Below are 23,973 nucleotides of genomic sequence, written 5' to 3' on the forward strand. Positions count from 1 at the left end.
GGCCCAAAACACAAGCAATGAAGAGCTATAACCTCTCAGAGACCACGCAATACACCACAGTTCTTTTATCTGCTCCATTGTTGATGCAATAGGCAGCTCAGCTGCCATCTTTATGTTCAGGTCCCACTACATTCTAGAACATGTTTTCACACACACTGATCTTTCCCTTCCAACATTCAAATTGCCCATAGTTTCCTGAGATATATCTGTGGGAAGGGCAAGGGTGGTATTCTAAGACAGAAGGAGGCTGGACCTGGATATCACAGGGACTGCCATAATCCTCAACATTGCTTTGACAACATTGTCCCTTCCCTTATCTTAACAGATAAACTACTGGTACTTTTACTATTATCTTCAAGTTCTCCTTCTTATAGTTGTGGTTTCTTTGAGGGGGAGATTAAGTATGCCTAATATATGTGTCCCCTTTTCTCTTGATAGAAAATATATTATTAGCACATTACATATTAGTAAGCATATGAGCAGATTTGTGATTATATTATTCATCAAAGCTGAAAAAGTTCGAGGTGAGATAAAATATAACTAGTAATAAAATATTTCAAGTAGGAGTGATCAGAATTGGGCCTAGAGGAGAATGTTGAATTTAGCTGTGTAGAAAGAAAAGGCATCATAAAGACATTTTAAATTAGAAATTTGTGAATAAAGAATGAGTTGAAAAAAGTGAGTGAGTTGGATCTTAAGACTGGGACTCTCAAATTATTTAGCAAAATACTCAAAAAAATAATGAGATTGAACCCAGTCCTATGAGAGTTCATATAGTCTAACCTAAAGAAGCTCACTACAGGATTATCTCTGAAATCTAATAGTTTATTTTAAAATATTTTTTTTTAAAGTTTACATTTCTGTTTCATAACGTATCTGCTTTTATTATAGTATCAAAATAATACTTTAAATTAGTTAACTTTTGTGCTTAAATCTTTGAGAAATTTTTGATGCTTTCTGAAGTAGTAAGGTGTTTTTTTTGTTTGTTTTTGTTTTTATTTTCTTTATAGAGACTCTCACTGTGTACCACATTGTCAATACTTGAATTTAAAAAGTGCAGCTTCAAGGAAAATATGTTAAGGCCTGGTAGGAAAATAGGAGAGATAATCTTTGGTGAATATGATGGACTTATATAAATGACTTTGAATGTTAGGTTTAGGAAGATGAGCTATTGGTAACACATGTAGCATTTTAGGAAATTTGAATACACAATATTTCAGAAGTCCATCAAGTTTTATGAAAACAAAATATTAGTAGATGCTAATTAACCACATTAAGCATCTTTGCATTTACTCTATTGCAAATTTAAAAGTCTGGCATAAGTGTGTCTTCCTGAGAGGATATTTTAGTTTATATAATCTTTTTTAACTGTCAAATAGATTGTAAATTGTCCAACAACATGGGCCATCTCTTTTCATTGTCCCCAAGAAAAATTTTCACATATGTTTAGTGCTTAATAGGTATATCTTTTTAACGGATATTTAAGAGATGTACTTAGACACTGGAGTAAAAGATTAGATGGCACTAGATTTAAAAAATATTATTTTCATAAGTTTCTTGGCATATTTGATTCAATATACCATTTGTTTTAAGGTGCAATTATAATATATGTACCTTAATAAAAGCTTTTTAAGATTGAGAAGTGAAGTGACATAATGGAGTTAGATTAACATTTCAAGAATATCTTCTTTAAACCGTTCTCATTTGCAAGTCCTTAATCTTTTTTTTTTTCTTTTGCACTGCCTGTATCACAATTAGTATATTGCATGTGTTTACCCACTTCTGTCCCCATTTGCATGCTCTTGCAACCACATTGGGTCTGAGCACTGAACAGAGCTCCTGGCACCCCAGAGATACTTAAACTTTCATGGGTCTCATTTGAATCAACATACTTTGAACATCCAACAACATTCATATCTATGAATAAGTGTATAAAAATACTAAGCACCTAACAGTTTTGGTGTGTCCCTGGCTCCTGTAAAAATCTGATAAATGCTATGGGCCCTAATAGTCTCGTCTCTCTTCAAATGCATGTATGCATAATATTTTACAAATAATTTTAGGAGGTTCACAGAATCCCTAAAAGCCACCCATAGGTCCAGGTTGAGAACTTTTATATAGTTTATATAAAAAAATGCTGGAAAATTTAGAAATAATTTATATATTAATTGAGAGACAAATCTTTATTTAAATAACTTGTTTCTCAGAAAACATACAAATGTAAGAATATGAAGTGCTAATTTGGAGGTGATTATCAAATATGTTCATATGTACATTAAATGTTATAAAATAATAGTAGTTTTTATTTGCTTCTAAAAAATGAATACAAATATCAATTTTAAAATGATCATCATAACCAGGAAAGAAAAAAACAGATAAGGCATAGAGTGAATAATGTTCATAACTACACTTAAAAAAAGAGTAGAAAATGTGTTACATTGAATAAAAACCAGAGTTTATTTTTTAAAAGAGACAGAAATTATGAAATCCTGAAATTATGATCAGTTCAAGATTTCATAAACTATGTTATTGTATTTATTTTCCATGTGAAAAGTCTTTTTGTTTTACCATGTAAGATGAATTTTTCCAAAAATGTCACTTATAAGTTATAATGTTAAACTTGTATTTTTAGTACTGAGATTATATTTGAGTTTATAACTAAAACTATAGTTTCAAACAGAAAGTTATTTTCACCAGAAAAAAAAATTTACCAAGGAATGATTCAGCATCACATTGTGACAGAGTTGACCTTTCTAATTAAGAAATTGTAATTTCTAGTAAGCTGAAGGAGAAAAAGAAACAAGACATGTTTTAAATTTTGCAATTCCATTTTCTTTTAGAGAAGAAAATTATGTTACTGAGTCAAGACTATGTAGGTATACAAGTACATGATTCGTTTCCATTAACTTTGACAGGACCCTGTAGAAAAACAAATCAGATATGCATCAGACCTATAATTAAGCCTTTAATATATAAGTCAAATTCTCACTCATGACCTCACTGTATATGGCTTAAATTCCTAAAGAATTTCTCCTCAACCTTTGCCAAAATTTGGAGTTAACTAGGTCATATGCAGATCTGATTTCAGTTAATATTTACTTCATTTTAATATGGTTTATTTTATTATAATGCCACTATAATGCTGAGGTAATTAAGAATGATGTCTAAATGATACAGCCTTTACTGAAATCTTACACAACCTAGTTAAACATCCTCTGTGCTCTTGGCTCATCTCACTACCATGATCAGAAGAACACAAAACCTTCTATAATTCTGCCATATTTTATCTCCTAAGTCTCTCTCCCAGTTATTACAGTCTGTCTTTATGTACAGTCTATATCTCTGATATGGAAAGTTTGTAGTTTCCCCGGTATAACTTATTTTCAGTTCTCCTAACCTTGTCGTCTTTCTCTCTGAATTTTTCTTTTAATGAGTACTGTCTACTTATCAAATTCCACAGCTTTTAATTATCATAAATAGAGCTGCTTTTTAATAATGCATATTCATATACTCATAAGGCTATGGAGGCTATTATAAAATAGATATTCAAAAACTGTTTTGGGCAATAAAAGCCAGTAGCACTAACAGAAATGAATACTTTAAAAAAAAGAACTTTTTTGATATATAAATTCTGGTACAGTTGTAAGAATATCTCTTTTATTGTATTGCTCATGAACAAATTATAATTTTTATATTATCCCTTTTGTAATGAGAAATTATAGAAAATCAATCATTCTTTTAGCTTTTAGGTCTCCTCTGTTCAACAATACTTATTCAGTACTGACCACATACAAGGCACTGTGGTAGGCCCTGTGGGGAGTTAATTCAACTTTTTACATTATTGCAGCAGATGAGAACTCTTATCATTTATGCAGATTCTGCTAAGGACTCCTGTGAGAAAATTTATATGATAACTATCACTAGGAAATGTAGTTATTAAAAATTTTATTCAACCACCTCTTGGCCAGATTAAATTTCCTCTCAATAGAGATAGAAAATTATTCAATTTTGTCATGTGTATTTTTTTCATCTTTTAGTTCTGAAAAACCTATTCTTTTAGCCGTGGGGAACACTTTTATTAAGGGAGCTCAATTTCAGATTTTATCAGCAGAGACTTTTGAATAGTATATATTGGATCACTTTAAGACCAAAATTTCAATTAGACGCCCCACAAAATCTAGTGGTTTAATTTTTTTCTAAACCTTTTTCTTAACATTATGATATAAAATAAAACATCTACCCCACTAGTATGATTAACCAAAGAATCTCTGTTGTCCTAAGGCAGCAAAAATAATTATTAGAAATAGTTCCACATTATATTTCAAGTTGTAGTATTATTAGGTTTAATAACAATAATATAAATAATCATGATACAATTTGTAGACTTTTATTTTGTAACAATGTACTTGACAATTCACACATATTATCTCAATCTTCAGAACAGCCATTGGAAGTAGTTAATATCCTGATTTAATAGAGGACTGGAGAGATTCAGTAATTTACCCAATGTCAGGAAGATAATGAATGACAGAAATGGGACTTGAACATGAAAAAAATAGTTTTGAGCAATTGGAAATTAAATTTTTAGAAATATATTCACATGCATTCATGTATATTACAGAATACAGTACACTGAATAAAGAAACAGTCAATAAAGTATTGTATACTTTACTGTAGAAATAATAGGAAATTGGATAATTATTACTTACCTTCCTTTGTTTCCAATGACTGTATAAATTTCTTCCAGATCTGAGAAATTCTTATAATTTTTTCATATTGTTTTATTTTAGAAGATACGTCTTCAGTATTTGAAATATTACATATTTTTAAATTTTTTTATTTCTTAAATCGACTATCTTTCATTCACCAAATCCTACTATGACAAATCCTCAACTATAAGGTAACATGTTCCCTTGGTTGAGATGAGAAACTGAGTAAATTCAGCTGGAGTTTAAAATCTTTTTTCTTCACCAATGAAAATTTGATAGAGGCACACAATAGAAAACATTGAGTTAAAAATGCCCCCAAACTTCTACTTTTATAGTATTACCAAAAGGCTGGTAGTTTCTATATAGTTATACTTTATTAAATCAGAAGAATTATTAACAAAACTAAATAAGGCTGAGAACTTAATTTTGTTTATAATAGGGTAAGTACATTTATTTAGGAAAATATATTTGATAAACTGACCAATGGAAAATGAATTGACCAAATATGTTCCAAGTTTGTAAAATATCAATGATTTAATATAAAAATATTCCTAGTAAAAATCTTGGCTCAGTTGTTTTACTTAGCAGTTGGTGTGATATTTGAGAATAGTGCAACATATCTTTAAAAAGATTGTTTAACTATTTTACTGTTCTACAAAAATACATTCAAACTCTAAAATTATATCTAACATATCAATTCTCTCTATTCTATGTGTTTACCCAAACATTAATATGACATTAAGACACTTATTTTTTTTCAATTTTTATGGAGAAACAATTTATATATATCACTGTATGTTTAAAAAGTACATCATGATGATTTATATATATTATTGTGAAATGATTATTACAATAGCTTCAGCTAACATTCATCTTCTCATATAGATAAAATAAAATGAAAAGAAAGAAAAAAAGAAAAAAATTTCTCCTTGTGATGAGAACTCTTAGGATTTACTCTCTTAATAACTTTCTTATATATTATACAGCAGTCTTAGCTATAGTCATCATGTTATATATGACATCCCTAGAAGACATGTATTAAGGTACTAAAAAAATCTTACAGTATACACTTTGATGTTATGATAGATTTAATTTTATGCTTAAAATCTTAAAACTACACACAAAAATATTTCAAGGGAATAAAGTTCTTTACATTAACCCTACAATGTTTACATTATATAGATAAATCTCTTAATATGGGAGGACTAAAATATTTTTAAAGAATACAATAAAAAGTTAATTTATATCTTAAATGTTTCATTCTATCCTTAAATTGTAATTATAGTTTATAAACTAAGATACGAGTCTTTAGTTTTATAAATAACAGTGATTACTTATATATAAATATAACATGCCCCAAATTACATTTTTATAACATATTCACTGCTTCATAATCAACCCATAACAGCATTAGGGAAATAGCAAGTACAAAGGCTAAATAAAAAACATGGACTCATTCCTTTGAGAAACTGTAAGTAATTCAATATTGATTGACTAAAATTTGAGAGAAGGAAGACAGGAAAGAGAAGATATGAATTCCCAGGAATACATAAGGGCCTTGTCTCTCAGAAGGTAAGTTTGTTTTGCCACGAAGGTTAAAAGGATTGATTGCAGTATTTTGGGCAGGTATGTACCATGATCAGAGTTCCATGTTAGCAATATCACTTTCATGAAATTGTGGATCATGGAGTGGAAGGATCTGGGGAGAATTTAGGAGAAGAGTTAACTAGAGTAGTGCTTATGAGTATAGGGGTAGAATTTGGAAAGCATGGAGAGTAGGTTAAACCTGCAAATATCGGTGGAATGTTCAGGAGGAGATTTCACCAAGGCAATAAGATATAAACATGGTAAGGTGAGAAGAGAGATGTAGGCTATTTTTAAAGAAACCCAAAACAATCGAGCCCATGTCAATGAATCTCTTATTTGTACAGAGGAGAACAAATTAGAGCTATTTTTGGCATCATGAAGGCAAACCAACTTGTGAATTGAATGGATTTTCACTTTTCAGTTAGTTGTTTCGGCAGCTGGTAGACACAGTCTTGCAATCACAGCTCATTAGGGTATTGGAACTGCAGCTTCTCACTCTCCAGGGAAGCAGTATGATTTCATAAACCATAGTAACTAAAGAATGAATATTTTTCAATATGATATAATTAAACATTATGGGGAAGAATGGATTAGGGTTCTTTGTGACATTTGGCTAAACATGCTAGCTAGCAAAAATACACAAATGAAGGTCACATTTGCAATTATTATAAAAGTGTCTACATTTTAATTAGGTAGCTGATAAATGTCATTGAGCCTTAGCCACTGACCAACTATCATTTAAAAAAAAGAAAAATGTCACCTAAAAAGTCAATCTTTTTTGCACTGTCATGAAATTAAAACTTGTAGCAACAATAAAGTGTGTTCAGCAGTACAGTATTAAGTGGGCTTAGTGACAATCTTAAATAAAATTTAAAAAATATATTGACAGCATATACCACTGACAATACAGATTTTCAAGCAATGTTTTGTAAAGCAGGTTTGCCTTTACTGTAGAACCATATGGAGCCACACTAATCTTAAAAGTCTCATCTTAGAGTTTAAGTAGTATTTTTTGGCCTGTGGCTTTAACTTACATTCATTCTTTATTAATTTGAATTAAATATTCACTGACTTTCTTCCTCTCAAGGCAAATCAATCCTCTTGACCTCAGGCAATTTTGAACCTGACATAAGAATTTTAAAAAGTTGATACCACCTTTTTGATAGTCTAAAAATATTTTGAACTTTACAATGGTATTCAAGAATTATTTGTACCTTTCCCCTGAAAAAAATAAATAAATTGACATGTCATCTTAGGATAATATGAATTTCCTTTTAAATTAGGTTTTGAAAATGGCACAGAGAAAAATAAATATATGTATTGCTGTTATTTGACTAGTGTTTCTAAATCTAGATACTTAAAGAAGTCATGAATAAACTTAAAAAGAAATTAAAAAAACAAAAAAGTAAATAAGTGAGTAAAGGAAATCATAAAGAAAATGATCAACAAATTTACCTACATAAAATTGTAAATCTATAGTACGCTATCATCAAATTAAAATTCACACAACAGTAAATGGAATTGTTGATGGTCATAGTGGACCAAGTGATTTTGAGAAAAAAGAAAAAGAAATTAACTCAATACAAAAAAAAAAACATATATAACTCAATGAAAAAATATGTACATGTGAGAAAATGAAGTATATGACTAATAATCAAAATGCAAATCCAAACAATAAATAATAGGTTTTTAACTAGCATATTTTAAAAGATAACTAACATTAGCAATCATCTAATGAATGGTATATAAAATATGATAATATAATGTTAAAAATTATTGCTGTCTCATGATGCTAGCAGAAGTATAATTAAGTCAAAATTCCTAGAAAAAATTTTAATGAGAACTATTTTATATTCAAAAATTTCACTTCTATGATGCTCTTCCAAGGAAATTATTAGTCATAAAGACAAAGATTTGTGTACAAAATATTCCTGCAGCATTATATATTATAGATAAGTTTATCTGATCACAGGGACATGGTTAAATACATTATAACAAAACACATCATTGGAATGTCATGTAATCAATAGAATGCTTTTGAAGAACATTTGTAATAGGATTCAATATTCACAATATAATAGTAAATAAAAATTAGAAGATTACATATATAAGCCAATCTCAGTTTCCTTTAAACAAAACTTTGTTGGTATGTCTTTGTTGGTATGTCTATGAATCAAATGAGAAAATATCAGAGTTTGTTTACTCTTGCAAAAGATACTACAACTGGATAGCAAGATTAGAGATGATTTTAATTCTACAGTGAATATATATTTCTTTTTTAGTTAGAAATTTTAAATTTATAATTCATAGAAAACTTAAATTACCGCTATTCCTTTTGAATCTGTACCCCATAATTTATTCCATAAGGGAAAGGATTAAAAGAATGATCACTCCAAACCTGGAGGCAATACCAAAAGGTTTAAATGGCAGCTGAGCCAAATACTCTTAGAGATTGAGAAAGGTACCAGATGCCTATTCCTTTGAAATTTAATTCATATGTAAGTAAGGCTTTCAAGTTGAAAAGTAGTAGTTTGTGATCTGTAAGTACCAAGAAACAACGGTTCTAGAATGGGAGTTGCTTCCTGGAAATAGAGTTTGTTACAGCTTGAATAAGTGCCTCAGATGAGGCAGATATGGAGGTACTGACTGAGAGAGTGACATTATGAATTAGGCTGCAACATTTTAACCTGTTTGATATCTTTATCATTATTTAACTAAATAACTAGATCAAATCAGCTGTTGGTTTAGGCTAGAATACCAAAATCACAGCATATATGTGAATTTAAATGATTTGCAGGTATTTCTTCTGTTAAATGAGAATTCACCTAACTTTGCTAAAATGTCATTGAGAAATTATCTTTTGATGTCTTCTTTGAAGAAACTGCTGTTGGTTGCACAGTTTCCAATTTATTCCAATATGTGCCTCACTAGCATATAATTGCTAGGGTCAAAGCTGTGAGATTGCCTTTGAAGAAAAATTCTTATAATGAGATCATTCAGGGACTTCAATAACTAACACCCCTTGAAGGGATTCCTAAAGCAACTTTTTATGTACTAAGTAGCAAAATAAAAGTCACGTACATATTTTTTAATGCTTATTTTTTCTATTGTGAGACATGACCAAAGCTCAGTTCAAATTCCGTCTCCAGCTCCAAGGCCTATTTTATTAGTATCAATTGTTTCTTCCTAGATGTTCCCACACAAGTTAGATTGAACCATAATCCATTTATGCATCTATTTCACTCTCCCTTTTAATATTGTGTTTTGTGGCTAGGGCATCACAATGAGACTGTGATCACTGGAAAGATAGTAACAAAAAGCTAAGGAAAATGAACATGGGGATTTCTTTAATGGTAAAATATAAGGACATTGATTCGCTATGAGCAGCTGCATAAAGGAGGAGCTAATGTACCCATGCAAGTGGGAAGGTGTAACTTCCTTGGACCCTACCAACTTCCTTACAGAGAAACACATCTGTCCAAGCTAGTGCCCATGTGGAGTGAGGATTCCACCAGGCTTGAGAGAAACCTTTATTTTCTCAACTGGGGAATATGACATTCTGCCTTCTTACTGCTACATGGCTTCAGCCTATGTAAGTGTAAAAATCACTTCTTATACATCTCCTACTTAATAAGAACTAAACCCTGTGAAGAACTTTTTTCTAAAACCATCACTATGTTTTTTATCTGAGTGTCTATCAGTATCAGTCTGAGTTTTGTTCAAATTCCATGATTATAAAGTGGTTTCCCTGAAGTTTAGATTATTCTGTTCTTGGTTTACAAGAACTCTTTGCAGGCAAAGATTTTATGGTTTATTTCTTCTTGTATTCCATATTTACCTTCTAATTTGGGATACGTAACAGTTGATCATTTTGTGTATATTGAATAAATGTTAAATCACCTTATATGTGTCTATGTAGCCCATGTTTCTAGATTGTTCTTAGCTACCTAATATTCCATTAATATAATGGCCCATCTTGAATTCCATTCTTAAAGCCACAATGGACTCAGTGTATCCGCATTTTATAGATTCTATGGACAATACTGCACCAAAGAAGCCAGTGGACATAGTAAAACATGTATGTTTGTTTTTTATACCACTGCATATAAGGAAAGCATAACTTTCTCATACAATATTTTCTAAAATTGAGTGGGAGGGAAGACATTTTGTTTAAATTTTAATCATAGCATTCATTTATTGGTAAACAATAGTAGCTTTCTTTGATTTACTATCAAATACTCTCTGATCTATCTTAAACACACAGAGATTAGGAAGTTAAAAGCTAATATAATCATTACAGAGTTAAAACATCACTGAAACCTTTAATTCTCCAAAACAAGAGGGAATTATTTTATCATTAAATTAATTTGGTTATATTTCACAACTAGCTGTTACCCTTACTAATTTCCTCAGTGATTAGAAAACAATATTCCTAGTATGAAGGCAATATCAATTGAATGCAATTACTTTATGCTTTTAGTAATTTAAAAAGATGTCATCTAAATATTATAGATTTTAAAACCTTTTAACAATAGTTAAAACAGAAGAATTATTTTTTCAGTAAAGCACATATGATACCCTCATTAAGGTGTAATAACTTTCATGTTATATTTATATATACAACTAAGCATTAGCTATTTAGAAAAGAAGATAAAGTTCTCCAAATCTTAAATTATTATGACTTCAAATGTAAACAATATACCTGAAAAGGAGTGGTATAAATAATTTGTTAGTTTTTGTTGTTTTTTTACACTGTAAGTATGCCTATTTTTCAGTCTTATCCAATGCTGTTAAAATTTTCCTTATATCTTAGAGGTACTACAGTTTAAATGCCTAACTTTGGTGCTTTAAAAATGGTGAATTTTATCCTCTGCACATCCTTTCCCACTTCAGCAGCTAAAACACTATAAAGTTTACACATAATACATTTCTTGAAGAAAGTGCTGAGTTGAGACATAGAGTACATTTAACTCAGGCTATTTCAAACTCTCCTCTGCCATAGATACAGACAACCAAATTGAAATGATGCACATTATTTATAAATTATTTACCATTTCTAAATATGCTTCACACGACTAGCTTCGCTGAGGTGTTACATCCATCCCTGCAAGCTTCATAAAACAGTAGCAGGCTAAAGTTGCACAGTTAACATTAATTCTCATCAAAGAGAGAACAGCCTTAGCAATTACCCTGAAAAAGGTCAGATATCAAATTTCTTTATGCTGACTTTGATGCCAAATTAGGTCACACTGAGGGCTCAGATATTGTATGACTTCTGCTCTTTCTGTACACTGTGTCATCAATATACGGTGCCACTTTTGCTCCCCTGACTTATGAGTCAGTGATTGAGCATTAATATTCTTCAGAGCATAACATATCATTTGGTGCTATAGTTTATTTATATGTAAGAGCTTAAATAAATATTTAAAATCAAACTAGAACTATAAGGATAAATGAATTTATATAAAGACCTGTCATTTCACGAGTCTTTTTGGTATTGCTTTGGCTGTAAAAATTAACTACATTGTGTGGTGAATTGAAAGAAAAAATTCAAATAAAGAATCTAATAGTGATGTTCTAGTCTTATCATAAATATTTTAAGAACTTTAAAGTTCCTTGTAAACATGTTTTTTACACTTAGGGACTGAGATAAAAATCTGAAGTTTACTTGGTATCAGAAAATTCAGGAAATTTTTAATATGGTAAGGGATTAAATATTTATATATATATATTTTATTGTAATGACATTTTTATATTTATTTATGCATAAATATTGCCATAAAATTTCTAGTTTTACTAATTCTAATCCATTATTTTATGAATATTTACTTTCAATGGCAGTGTTATATCTATAAAGTGACCTTTTAAGTAATAAAAAATTTATGCTATTAGTTCTAAAACTGCAAGTGGTGGCAATATCATTCTGACTCAACAGACTACAATTTTATTAAATAATAAAGTTCAGTGGTCCCAGGGTCATTTGATTAGGAAATATTTAATGAAGGCATTAATATTTACTCCTATCCAACCTCCAGCTGGAATTTCATGGTGTGAGAGCACCAGGTTAATTGAGTTTTATCGCAAAATCTCTAGACCACTTTAGAAATAACTGTAATGCATGTTCCCTAAGGTCTGATCTATGAGAAGTGAGAAAATAGAAGAAAAAATGATTAACGTATAACTAGATTCTGCTGACATCTTCAGTATAGATATTCATTAAAAGTTTCAGCAACTAATGAAGATTTCTCTGAAAAGGAATTATGAGTCACTTATACTTCCAAACTCTGAGTAGGAATATGAAGAAAAAATGGAGTGGTCTTGCTTTAGCCAATAGAAACACAAGAATATGTAGGCATCGAGTTTTCTGTAGCTCAGTAATTTCCATCAGTGGTCAATTTTTTTTTTTCTAATTTACTCATGGGACTACATCTGTCTGGAAAATAAAAACATAACTAGCCCCCCCTTCCATTTCACTCTTTTAATTTTTCAGAGTAAAAAGAGTATTAAAATTTGATATTTATATTTGTATTTTGTAACCCAATCAAATGTAGAAAGTGTAAGCCTAGTATTCAATTTTGTCCACCAGAGAATAGTATAAGGCAATAAATATAGTGCAGATAATAATACAAAGTAACTAAAAATAATTACCCTTTATTGAGTTCTTACTGTGAACAGGTGACATTCTAAGTGCTTTATGTATGTTAATTTATTTGATCTCTACAACAACCTATTAGGAAATACTATTGTTATCCCCATTCTATAGGCAAGGCAACTGAGCCACAGAGCTATGCATATATTGCTCAAAGCTACAGAGCCTTATGAGGTAGAGTCTAAATTTGAATCCAGGCCATTTAACTTTGGAGCCTATATTGCAAAGAGATTTACTGACAGAGCTGCTTTCATCCAAAATTTTTAGTCAATAAAATGAGTAGCCAAATTGTAGGAGGATGTATGCACCAGAGCCAAGAGAAGAGTTTTGTTCTCTGGAACTGAGACATGATCGCAGCAAAGTAAAAAAAGAAAAAAAAAAAGAGAAAACAAAAAAACAGATGTTGGCAAGTTTCTTCTGAAGGCAGGCACTCTCTGTTTTCTTTTTACTTGATTATATGTATTATAGTTCTTAGTTTTATATATTTTAGGAATAATTTTGCTTGTTTATTTAATGTTCCTTTACTGATATTTTACCCATTCCTAATCCTTTACCAATTACTTCCAGATTACAAATTTCATGAAGGCAGGAGCCATTTGTGACTTACAACTGTAGTCATGGTTCCTAATACATAGAAGAAATTTCATTGTTGAAAAAAATTAACAAATATTGAATAAGAAGGAATGAATTTAGGAGAAAATGATAATTGTTTGCTGAAGAAAAACAAACAGGGAGTTGTATGTGGAAGAAATACAGTCAAGAGCCCATCAGTGTCACTTAGTATTTATATTTTACTGAGCATCTTCAAAATCCTGGGTGCAGAATTTAGACCCAACCTAACCTCTTTTTCTTAAATGACAATCCTTAAAGTATGATCAAAAATAGGTTCTGAATGCTAAATAAGATTTAGCAAATTACCTATCTCAGAAGATGCTTCTCAATGACAGAGCCCAAGAATTTTTTAAGAGTTGAAGCAGAGCCACAAAAGAGAGAGTAAAGAATTGTTAACCTATCAGAATGGCTATCATCAATAAATCAAAGAACAACAAGTGTTGGCTAGGATGCGGAGAAAAGGTAACTCTCATATATTGTTGGTGAGATTACAAATTGGTACAGCCACTATGAAAAACAGTCTGGAGTTTTTTCAAAAAATTAAAAATAGATATACCTTTTGATTCAGTAATTGCACTTCTGGGTATTTATCCAAAGAAAACCAAAACAATAATTCGTAAAGATCTATGCACCCCAATATTCATGGCAGTACAATTTACAATAGCCAAGATATTAGCCCATCAACAGATGATTGGATAAAGAAATTGTGGTTCATATCTACAATGGAATATTACTCAGCCATGAAATCCTACCATTGGCTATGACATGGATGGACTTAGATGTTATTATGTTGAGTGGAATAAGTCAGAGAAAGAGAAATACCAAATGATTTCACTTATATGCAGAATCTAAGGAATAAAAAGAACAAACTAATCAAAAACAGACTCACAATTACAGAGGACAATTTGGTGATGGAGAGAGGGAAGGAAAGTTAGGGGGCTGGGAGAATGGGGCAAAGGATTAAAGAAGTACAAATTAGTAGTTGATAGATGGTCACAAGGATGGGGAGCATGGCATAGGGAATGCAGTTAGCATTAATATATTGTCTAGGTGGAAAACCAGAGGAGAGAAGGAGCAATTAGGGGGATCATTTTATAAACTATATGCATGTCTAACCAATGTACTGTATACTTGAAACTAATAAACTAATAAAAAAAATTAAAAAAAAAAGAATTGTTAACCAAAAGTGGGAGTTAGAATGAACATAAATAAATATTAGAATATCAAAGAATTATAGCTGGGTCCAAGTAATTAAGACTAGAGTAAAGATGGAATTCAACTGGGAGGAAGCTGAATAAGATCATTCAAGGAATAGTTTAAATAGAGACGTTTATTTTTCTTTTTCTAAAATATGCCAACATTTGGAAGTTGAAGAGACAAAGAAGAACTAGCAAAGGTGATAAGGAATAGCCAGTGAAACAGAAATAAAAACATGGGGTTGTAGTATCTTGGAATCACAAGAAGAAAATGTTTAAAGTAAAAAACGACAGTCGATCTTGTTGAATACTGCTAATAGGTCTAGTACAGTAAAAATTGATCCTTAGATTTAGCAATGACCTGGTTATTGTAACCTTGAAGAAAGTCATTCTTTTGGAATTGAATAAGCAAGACTGCTTGGAATAGGCTCAAAGGAAAAAAGAAATTAAACAGTGACCATCAACAACTCTTTTCAAGAAGTCTTGCTGTGGAAGGAATGGTAAGGCCAAGATAACTTTTTTCAAAGGTTAGAGGTTATTTTTGTATAGTTATGGGAATGATCTAATAGGGAGACAAAAATAAATGCTGAAGGAGAGAAGATATAGGGCATTTTCTAGAAAGATGTCCTTGAGCAGTCAAGATGGGAAGGAATGGGATTCAGTGCACAAAAGTGAAAGAGTTGGCCTTTATTAGATGCACAGACAATTTATTCATAGCATATCAGTGAAATCAAGGCAGAATATATGGGCGTACATACAAATAGTGGGAGCACGTGAGGGACCCTTTCTTCAGATTGCTTTTATTTTCCGAATGAAATAGGAATGCCAAGAAGGTGCGGAGCTTGGGGACAGAGGTTATGTATCATATTTATTCAGTACGGTTGGCTAATAAATGGACTAGAGAAATGTTATGGTATTACCAGGGAGCTTGAAAATCTCTCTTGTGGTTAATATCATGAACTGAAACTTTAAGCATGATTTTGTATATTTCTCCAGAGTATGTTGATAATGGGATTTAAACTAGACAGGGAGTTTAGCTTGGGAAAACAATAGAAGGTAAAGACAATGTGGTTGAAGGTGCATTGCAGGGAGTTAGTAAATTAATGACCGCAAACTCTAAATTGGATAGGGAGAGACTTGAGGAAATAAGAGGGGTACAGGACAGTGAAAGAGTATTACTATTAGTAACTTGTAAATCTTGAAGGGGTTGAGATCCTAGAGAGAAAGAGATGGAATAGTAAGATGAGATGGACAGAAATGCAAATACTTAAATTTAAACTTAGGGAAGGGGGGGTGCTGTATTTTTACCCTCAACAGGCCTGCACATGTTTTCAATCTCTTTAATTTGGGAATTAAACTATAATTGAAATATCATTTCCCATTTATTTGTGTTAATATACCCATTTTTCAGAGCTGAGAATCCCACAGAACTGGGATTGAGGAGTATGATAATTAGCAATGTCAGAAAAAGGGGCTGGACAGCTAAGAGGGCATCAGGTGGAAGAATTATAAATGCTCCTTAGAGGGAGGCTTCGCTGAATTGATAGTCAGTTGCACTCAGACCAGGAGACTGATGAAGGCCACAGGTTAGGCCAAGGTCCATCTATTTAATTCAATGGAATTGGCAGTTTAAGGGTTCCAGATTCTCTTCAGAACTTGAAAAGTCCTTTTTACCTCCCCACTCTGGCCCCACTTTCACATCCGCTGTTCATTATATGTGGAACACTTAGGCAGCTTTGATACTGCTCAGTGCCCTGTGTCTGCAGGGCTAACCTTGCAGTGATCATGGACACCAGCAACAGATGCAACTGATTATGTAACAAATGAAGCCATGATATGGAGCACACAGCCAAACTAGCATTTGGCTCATCTCTATTTCTATGGAGTGGCATAGCCAATTACTATACCACTTGGACAATATGTATTTTATTTTAAAAAAATATATCTTTTAAATATATATAATTATCTGTATAATTATCATAATCACAGTGATGATCCTGGCTTTTTTGAACCTCATTACAGCCCTTCTAGTTTTTCACTGATTATCCCTATCGAGTTTTAAGAACTATAAAGCACATTCTCATACTCCATTTGAATTTGCAATACTAGCATGGGATAGTTCTTTTTTCGTTCTCTCTCTCTTTTTTTAATATATATGTGCAGAACAGGCACCTAAAAACAAAGCGACAGACTGCACTGAGAAATGAATAGGTTCAGAGACTACAACGACAAACTACCTTAAAGGAAAACTCATTTTATTTTCATTACCTTATATCTCTAGGTGCCAAAACTTGCATTTAATTTTAGGTTCTAAAGGAGATTTTATGTCTACCCATAATCTGTTCTCATACACTTTGCCCAGGAGAGGCTAGCTATTTTCAGTTTAAATTGATCCACCGTCGCCAGGCTTGTGGTTGAACACAAAGACTAAAGGACATGATTCTCATAACAGTTTCTAATAGGCTTGGACTACAAATATGCTCATTTTAAATGTGGAGAACATCTAAAAATACACTTTCTCAGTTTCAGAGAAGTCATATTTATAATTTCAGAGAACAGAAAATGTTAAACTTAATTTGATGCTTAACACCTTAAGTGTTATTTTCAAATCACAGAAATGCTTTTTGCATTCTAAAATATCTCTATCGGGCAGTATAATGGTTCTAAATAATTTTAATTATAAGAAAGCTTGCTTACAAAGAAAAGTCATTTTTTACTTAAAATTAAGTTCAAATGACAGATACCCTGAACAAGAAATGTCTGATTCTTAAAAGTATTTCCAAGATCAACAAATTGTCAAATTTAATTGATATAGGCATGGAAAAAATTCAAATTCCAAAATTTTCTTTAGAATTCATCATAATTTGTATTTTTAAACATTTGATCTATACACTAAACTGACTCTCACCTGAAGACATGAAGGAGAGTTAGTACAGTCTACTTTGGGTATTATGCATATATTTTACAATAAGAAATATTGAGAATTAAAGTAAAATATGAATGGCATGACATTTCTCAGTAATCAATAAAAGAATTTCATCAGTATTCTCACTTCATAATATTAAATTATATAGATTATAAACAAAATCTACAAAACAAATTTCTCCACAAATTTTACCTCCCATGGTGAAATTTAACTGCTTTTCAAGAACATGAGGCATAACTTCCAGCCTGGTCAAAATACATAAGCTACATTAGATGGATTTCCAACTATATGATAAATTTTAGATAATGAAAATCCAACCTATATTTATGGAATGTAACCAAGAATGTTGTTGTTTTTTTTTATTTTTCTCATTTTTAATAGTAATAATAAACAGGTCTAATTTATGTGAATGGATATTTCAATATTAAGGCAAACAAAATGTTAATTCGCAAATATTCCTGACCAAAATAAATAAAAAAAGTCTAGGGCATTGAGATGTCTTCCTTCCTTCCATCCTTCCTTCCTTGTTTTGTTCTTCCTTCCTCCTTTCCTTTCCTTTCCTTCCCTTCCCTTTTCTCTCCTCCTGCATATCTTTTTTGTTTCCTTCCTTCTTACCGAACTTCAATAACTAGTAGAATTTTCAGAAAATATTTTAAAATATGAAAGTAACATTTTGTTTTTTTTTCCATCCTCACTGTAATTTTCATTTGGTTGCATTTGCAAGGGAGATTTTCAACAATGTCTTCAGAAGAAAGATTTTCATAGGAAAAAATAAAATAGTCTCATCGAAATTCACATTTTATTGTTTTTCTTTTACAGAATATTCTGGAGCGCTTCCTGGTGTCCCTACTTCATATGCTGCTTTGCTAAGAATTAAGAAGAGTTCATCTTCATCTCTCTTTGGGTCAAAGACCAGACCGCGATACAGCAGTCCTTCATTAGGAACACTGAGTGTTTCTTCACCGAATTGGCGAGGGGCAACTGAACATTATTATTCCCCCGTCAATCTTTATCATTCCTCAGATGCCTTCAAACAAGATGGTAAGTGCAGGAGGAAAATTATACTTGTTGGTGTTAAACAGGCAAGGAAGACTTTAGTCAAGACATATATACAATGGAATGTTACTCAGCCATAGAAGAGATGAAATACTGCCATTTGCAATAACATGGATGGACCTCGAGATAATCGTGCTAAGCGAAATAAGCCAGACAGAAAAAGTTGAAAATCACATGATATCACTTATGTGTGGGATATAAACCTGAAAGTAACAAATGGACAGGACAAACAAACAGAGACTCATGGACATGAATAATAGACTAGTGGTTACCGGAGAGTAAAGGAGAGTGGGGAGAGGAGAGGTAGAAGGGATAAAGGTGGTCAAATATGTGGTGACAGAAAGAAATCTAACTATGGAAGGTGAACACACAGTGCAAATATATATATGCCTTACTGCTAAAATGTACAGCTGAAACTTATTGGATTTCATTAATCAATGTCACCATAAAAAAAAAATTTAAAAAAAAGACTACTGCAGTAGGGGTCAAGACTATTACAGTCTTGTAGGGAGGTTAAGCTCAACTCCTCTAAAACAGAAAATGCAAACGTTTTTAAGATCTGAGAAAGCGGACACTGAGGAAGAGGTGGTCAGTGTGATTAGGTCATCTGTGTTTATTCAGTGGTGGTTATCAAAGGTAGGTTCTTACCCTCCTAAAGAGACTAGGAGATAGGGGCTCTCTCCCTTTTGTTTTTCCCTCCAGTTTTTTTTTTTTTATTATTATTATTATTTTTCAATTACAGTTGATATATAATTTTATATTAGTTTCAGCTGTATAACATACTGATTAGACATTTACATAACTTACAAAGTGATCATCCTGATAAAACTAGTACCCATCTGACACCATACATAATTATTACAATATTACTGACTATAATCCTATGCTATACTTTATATTCCCATGACTGTTTTGTACCTACCAATTTGTACTTCTTAACCCCTTCCTGTTTTTCTATGGCTGAGTAATAGCTCATTATATATGTGCCACTTCTTCTTTATCCATTCATTTATTAATGGACACCTAGGTTGCCTCCATATTTTCCCTAGCATGAATAATGTGGCAATGAAATATGGATGCACATGTCCCTTTGAAGTACTGTTTTGGGTTTCTTCAGATAAATATCCTTAAGTGGGATTCCTGTGTCCTTCTTTGTCCTTTGTTATACCCCTTGTTTTAAAATCTATTTTGTTGGCAAAAGTATTGCTATGCCAGCTATTTTGTTTTGTTTCCATTTTCATGAAATGTCTTTTTCAAACCCTTTACTTTCAGTCTATGTGTCTTTTGATCTGAAGTGATTCTCCCGTAGGTAGCATATATAAGGGTCTTGTTTTCTTATCCATGCAGCACCCTATCTTTTTGATTGGCGTATTTAATCCACCTACATTTAAAGTACCTGTCTCCTCATTTAGGCTGCCCCTATATGTTCATTTCTATGTATAAGATAAAGCTGTTATGTCTCTCAGTCTTAGTAGAGTGGTCTTATGTAGTGTCCTGTGGGGTCCAGTGGTGCATTTTCCCTGGTCACCCGAGCTGGGTGCTTCAGGTATGTCTCTTGTGTGGGTCGTACATGCCCTCCTGTTGTCGTTGTGCCTTGGTTACTATTTGTACATCAGTGGGAGGGATTGACCTTCAGGCTGATTGGTATGAAAACTGGCCGTGACTACAGTGAAGGAGCTTTTGTGCAGGGGCTAGCTAACCCAGTGGAGCAGGATTCTCTTTAGCAGGGTCCTTCGCCCTGCCTAGTCTGCCCTTTCGGGTGTGTTGTTTGTGGAAGGTGGTTGGGTGGTGATTTTGTGTGGTCTGAAGCTAGCCACTGGGTATGTTGGTTCTGAGGCCTCCTGGAAGGGCCTCTGTTGCAGGCTGAGGTCAACCACTGCTTGGGCCCTGCCTAGGGATACTTGGTATAAACTATAAAATAATCTGCAATGCTTGCCACTTGTGCTGTGCTTAGAGGTTCCTGGGAGAGCTTAAACTGCAAATTGAGGCCCACCACTACTATTGCCAGGCTTGGGGCTGCTTACCAAGACATATGGGGCAAACAAGCAGGCCAAGTGCTGCTTGTTTGGGATTTGTGAACCTATGAGAGATTTTAGGCAAGTCTACAGCATGAGCCAAGACAAGCCCTTTATATGAAAAAGCCACTGGTATCAGCTAGGGTGGGCCTATAAGTTGAGTGGGGTGGGATCTCAGGGAATCACTAGGGTGGAGCCACAGTGTTAGCTAGGTTGTTAGGGATTCATATATGGTGCCCTACTTTGTCTGCACACTGGGTGATGGGAGGGCTCACCAAAAGAACAGCTGCCTCTGCTAGTACTTTTATCTAGGGGAAAGCTGCCCCTCTAGCCCTCATCCTGTAGTCAGACAATTTATTTTCTCCCTGTATGTCCCTGGCACCTTTAGAGCTGCTGCCCCAGCACTGAAGCTTAGAGTGAGTCCATCTGCAAGTAAGTCCAAGCTCAGGCCCTTAAGAGGAACATCTGGGATTCCAGCAGCCCTCCATTCACTCAGTCACAATCTCCACTGGTTTTCACAGCTAGAACTTGTGGAGACTTCTCTTCCCAGCACTGAACCCTGGTTTGGGGAGCCTGATGTGGGTCGGAACATCTTGCTCTTCAGGGAAGACCTCTGCAGCTGAGATATTTCTCTTGATTTTTAACCCCCACATGAAGGTGTGGGACCAGCTCATTTTGAGTCTCTGCCTCTCCTACCAGCCTCAACGTGGCTTCTTCTGTATGTCTTTAGTTATAGAACATCTGTTCAGCTAGGCTTCAGGTGATTCTCAATGATGGTTGTTTTGTAGTTTAGTTGTAATTTTGATGTGGTCATGAGAGGAGGCAAGCACAGCATTTACCTACTTTGCCATCTTGACTGGAAACTGGGCACTCTCTTAATAATTATATTTCAAAGAATGGCTCCCATTCTCTGATAAATCCTTAAAAAAGACATCCCTGAGTTTTAAAACTGGCAAGGGAGTGAAAGAAGATTTACATGTCACAGGGACAGAGAAGAAATTTATACTTGCAAATTTTAAAAAGAAAATGCTCTTTAAAAAAGGGAGATTAGGGGACTATAGTTAGTAAGAAGCCTGCCTAAAGTTTAGTCAAGCTGAGGAATATGTTAAGGCCATCTTGGTAATGGTTAGTCTTCTCTTTCACGCCTTTAAAAAAATTTTATGTATTTAATTATAGCTGGTACCAATCCTAATTTAGGATTAAGACTTAATATATTCATAGCTGAAAGGAAAATATAAAACTTCTAAAGGACAACTTGACAATGAATATTAAGAGCTTCAAAATACTCACATCCTTCAATCCCATGGTTTTATGTCTAGAAATTTATTCTGCATAATGAATTAATAAACAATACACACAGAAATAAAAGTACACACTTAGCACTATTTATGAGTGGAAAATAAGAAATTATCTAAATGTCCAATACTAAGATATCCATTAAATGAAGGACTACTATGCAGCTATTACCATTATAGCTTGAACAACATTTTCTAAATGTTCTCTATGTTTGTCAGTTTGGGATATATCAACTAAACAATACAAGGTTAATTAACAGTCACAGAGAAGCACTAGCACCTGATTATGGCAAGTTCTGTACCAGGCTCTTTTGTATAGTTTATATCAATTTAACAAATATGTGAGGTTGATATCCTTACTGTCTTCACTGGAAATGTAATTTGAATGGCAGATAAGTATCTTTGAAAGGTTACACTGCTAAATAGTGTTAAAGTACAAAATTCAACTGAGTAAATTCAAAGATCTAACTGGCTTTATTAAGTGATTCATGAGTAGAGAAATCTTCCATTTTGCAACTAGAAGAGTACTTAGAGGGGTTGTACAAAATTTAAGATTTTTATAGGCAGAAGGGTGTGGCATGGGAGTCATTAGCAAAAGAAAAGAAAGGATTATTTTTAGGCCAGGTCATTTTCTTTTAGGAAGAAGGAAATAGCAGGGGTTTTATCTTGCAGATTACCTCACTAGTATTGATCAAGGAAATTCCAGACTGCTTAGTTTAAAATGTCACTCCTTGGAGAGGCTGAAACTACAATTAGGTTACTTATTAAATTTTGATATGGTGACATGGCTTAGCAAAGCGACTCTATTTGGCTTGTTTCATTTCTTTTGCTTTTTCTTTTTTAATAATTCCTACCTTTTGATCAAACTCCTTGTCTGAGGAATATGATCAAAATTTAAGTCACTAGCACCACTCAGCTACTGCTCTGTAGTTCTCACAGCTTTTATTAATCCTGTGTGATATTCACAGGTCATAATGTTTTTGTTTAATCTTTTTGTTTAATCCCTATGATACTCCCAGGTCATGGCTTTAGGTTCATAATCCTTAAAACAGTCTTTCTTCATTCTCTTTTTGATGTTCTAGTCTTAGGGAGGTCATTTGCTTGTCAATTAGTGGCTACAAACATGCATTTAAAACTTTTAAGAGGGAGATTATTATGCTAATTTTAAGTAGGATAATTTCCAATGTTCATAGTACACTTCCAGAGCCAATGTTCATAGTACACTTAGTACACTTCCCCCAATGTTCATAGTACACTTCCAGAGCCACCACACCCAAGACCGCAATCAATCAAAGGAAAACCTCCCTTTTAGGCCAAAAGGCTTGCTCAGTGATCTGAAACTATGTGATGTTACTGAGTTTCAGCTTCCCCAAAGTGTTGATCTAGGTACAGCAGGTGATGTTGGCCACAGCACAGATACCTCCTCGCTCAACTAAAAGATAATCAAGGGCTATTTAAGGTTCCCAAGAGTTAAAGAAAGGTTATTCCTGTATAAATTTACATTACCTAACCAGGGAACTAGAGCCCTGCCAAATTTAGCAAACCCGGAACCATGAAAAGACACCTGATAGATCCTTTACAGAACGGTAGGAATAGAGTTAGACAATCTAATAGGCATTGCCCTACTATGCACCGGCAATCTAGGCATTCATAGGCCCAAGGAGAAAAATCACTACCACAGAAAAGTATAAATTTAGTCAGGAGCCCTGTTGTCCATTTGAGCCACGGGTCAGTTTGGTTTTCTCATAGCCTGAAGTTACCTCCTTAGCAATGGCCTGGAATAAACAAATGATGGCATTATCTTTCCAGGCCAATGCCAGAATAAAAGAAAGAAAAAGAAGAAGTTGCCAAATTTAGCAAACCCGGAATCATGAAAAGACACCTGATAGATCCTTTACAAAACGGTAGGAATAGAGAGACAATCTAAT

The 23,973-nt window shown here is 33.0% G+C and overlaps 1 protein-coding gene across 1 annotated transcript in view; it reads left to right on the forward strand.

Annotated features, from left to right (window-relative positions):
• Nucleotides 1–18,495: 18,495 nt before the first annotated feature.
• The window catches only part of CNTN5 (contactin 5), a 466,521-nt gene continuing 461,043 nt past the window's right edge, over nucleotides 18,496–23,973 (forward strand). The window contains exon 1 of the mRNA XM_006907500.1: nucleotides 18,496–18,720. The gene's annotated coding sequence lies outside the window, so the exon portion shown is untranslated. The remainder of the gene's footprint in view (nucleotides 18,721–23,973) is intronic.

The sequence above is a fragment of the Pteropus alecto genome, unplaced genomic scaffold, assembly GCF_000325575.1.
Source record: "Pteropus alecto unplaced genomic scaffold, ASM32557v1 scaffold12, whole genome shotgun sequence".
NCBI classification, from domain to species: domain Eukaryota; kingdom Metazoa; phylum Chordata; class Mammalia; order Chiroptera; family Pteropodidae; genus Pteropus; species Pteropus alecto.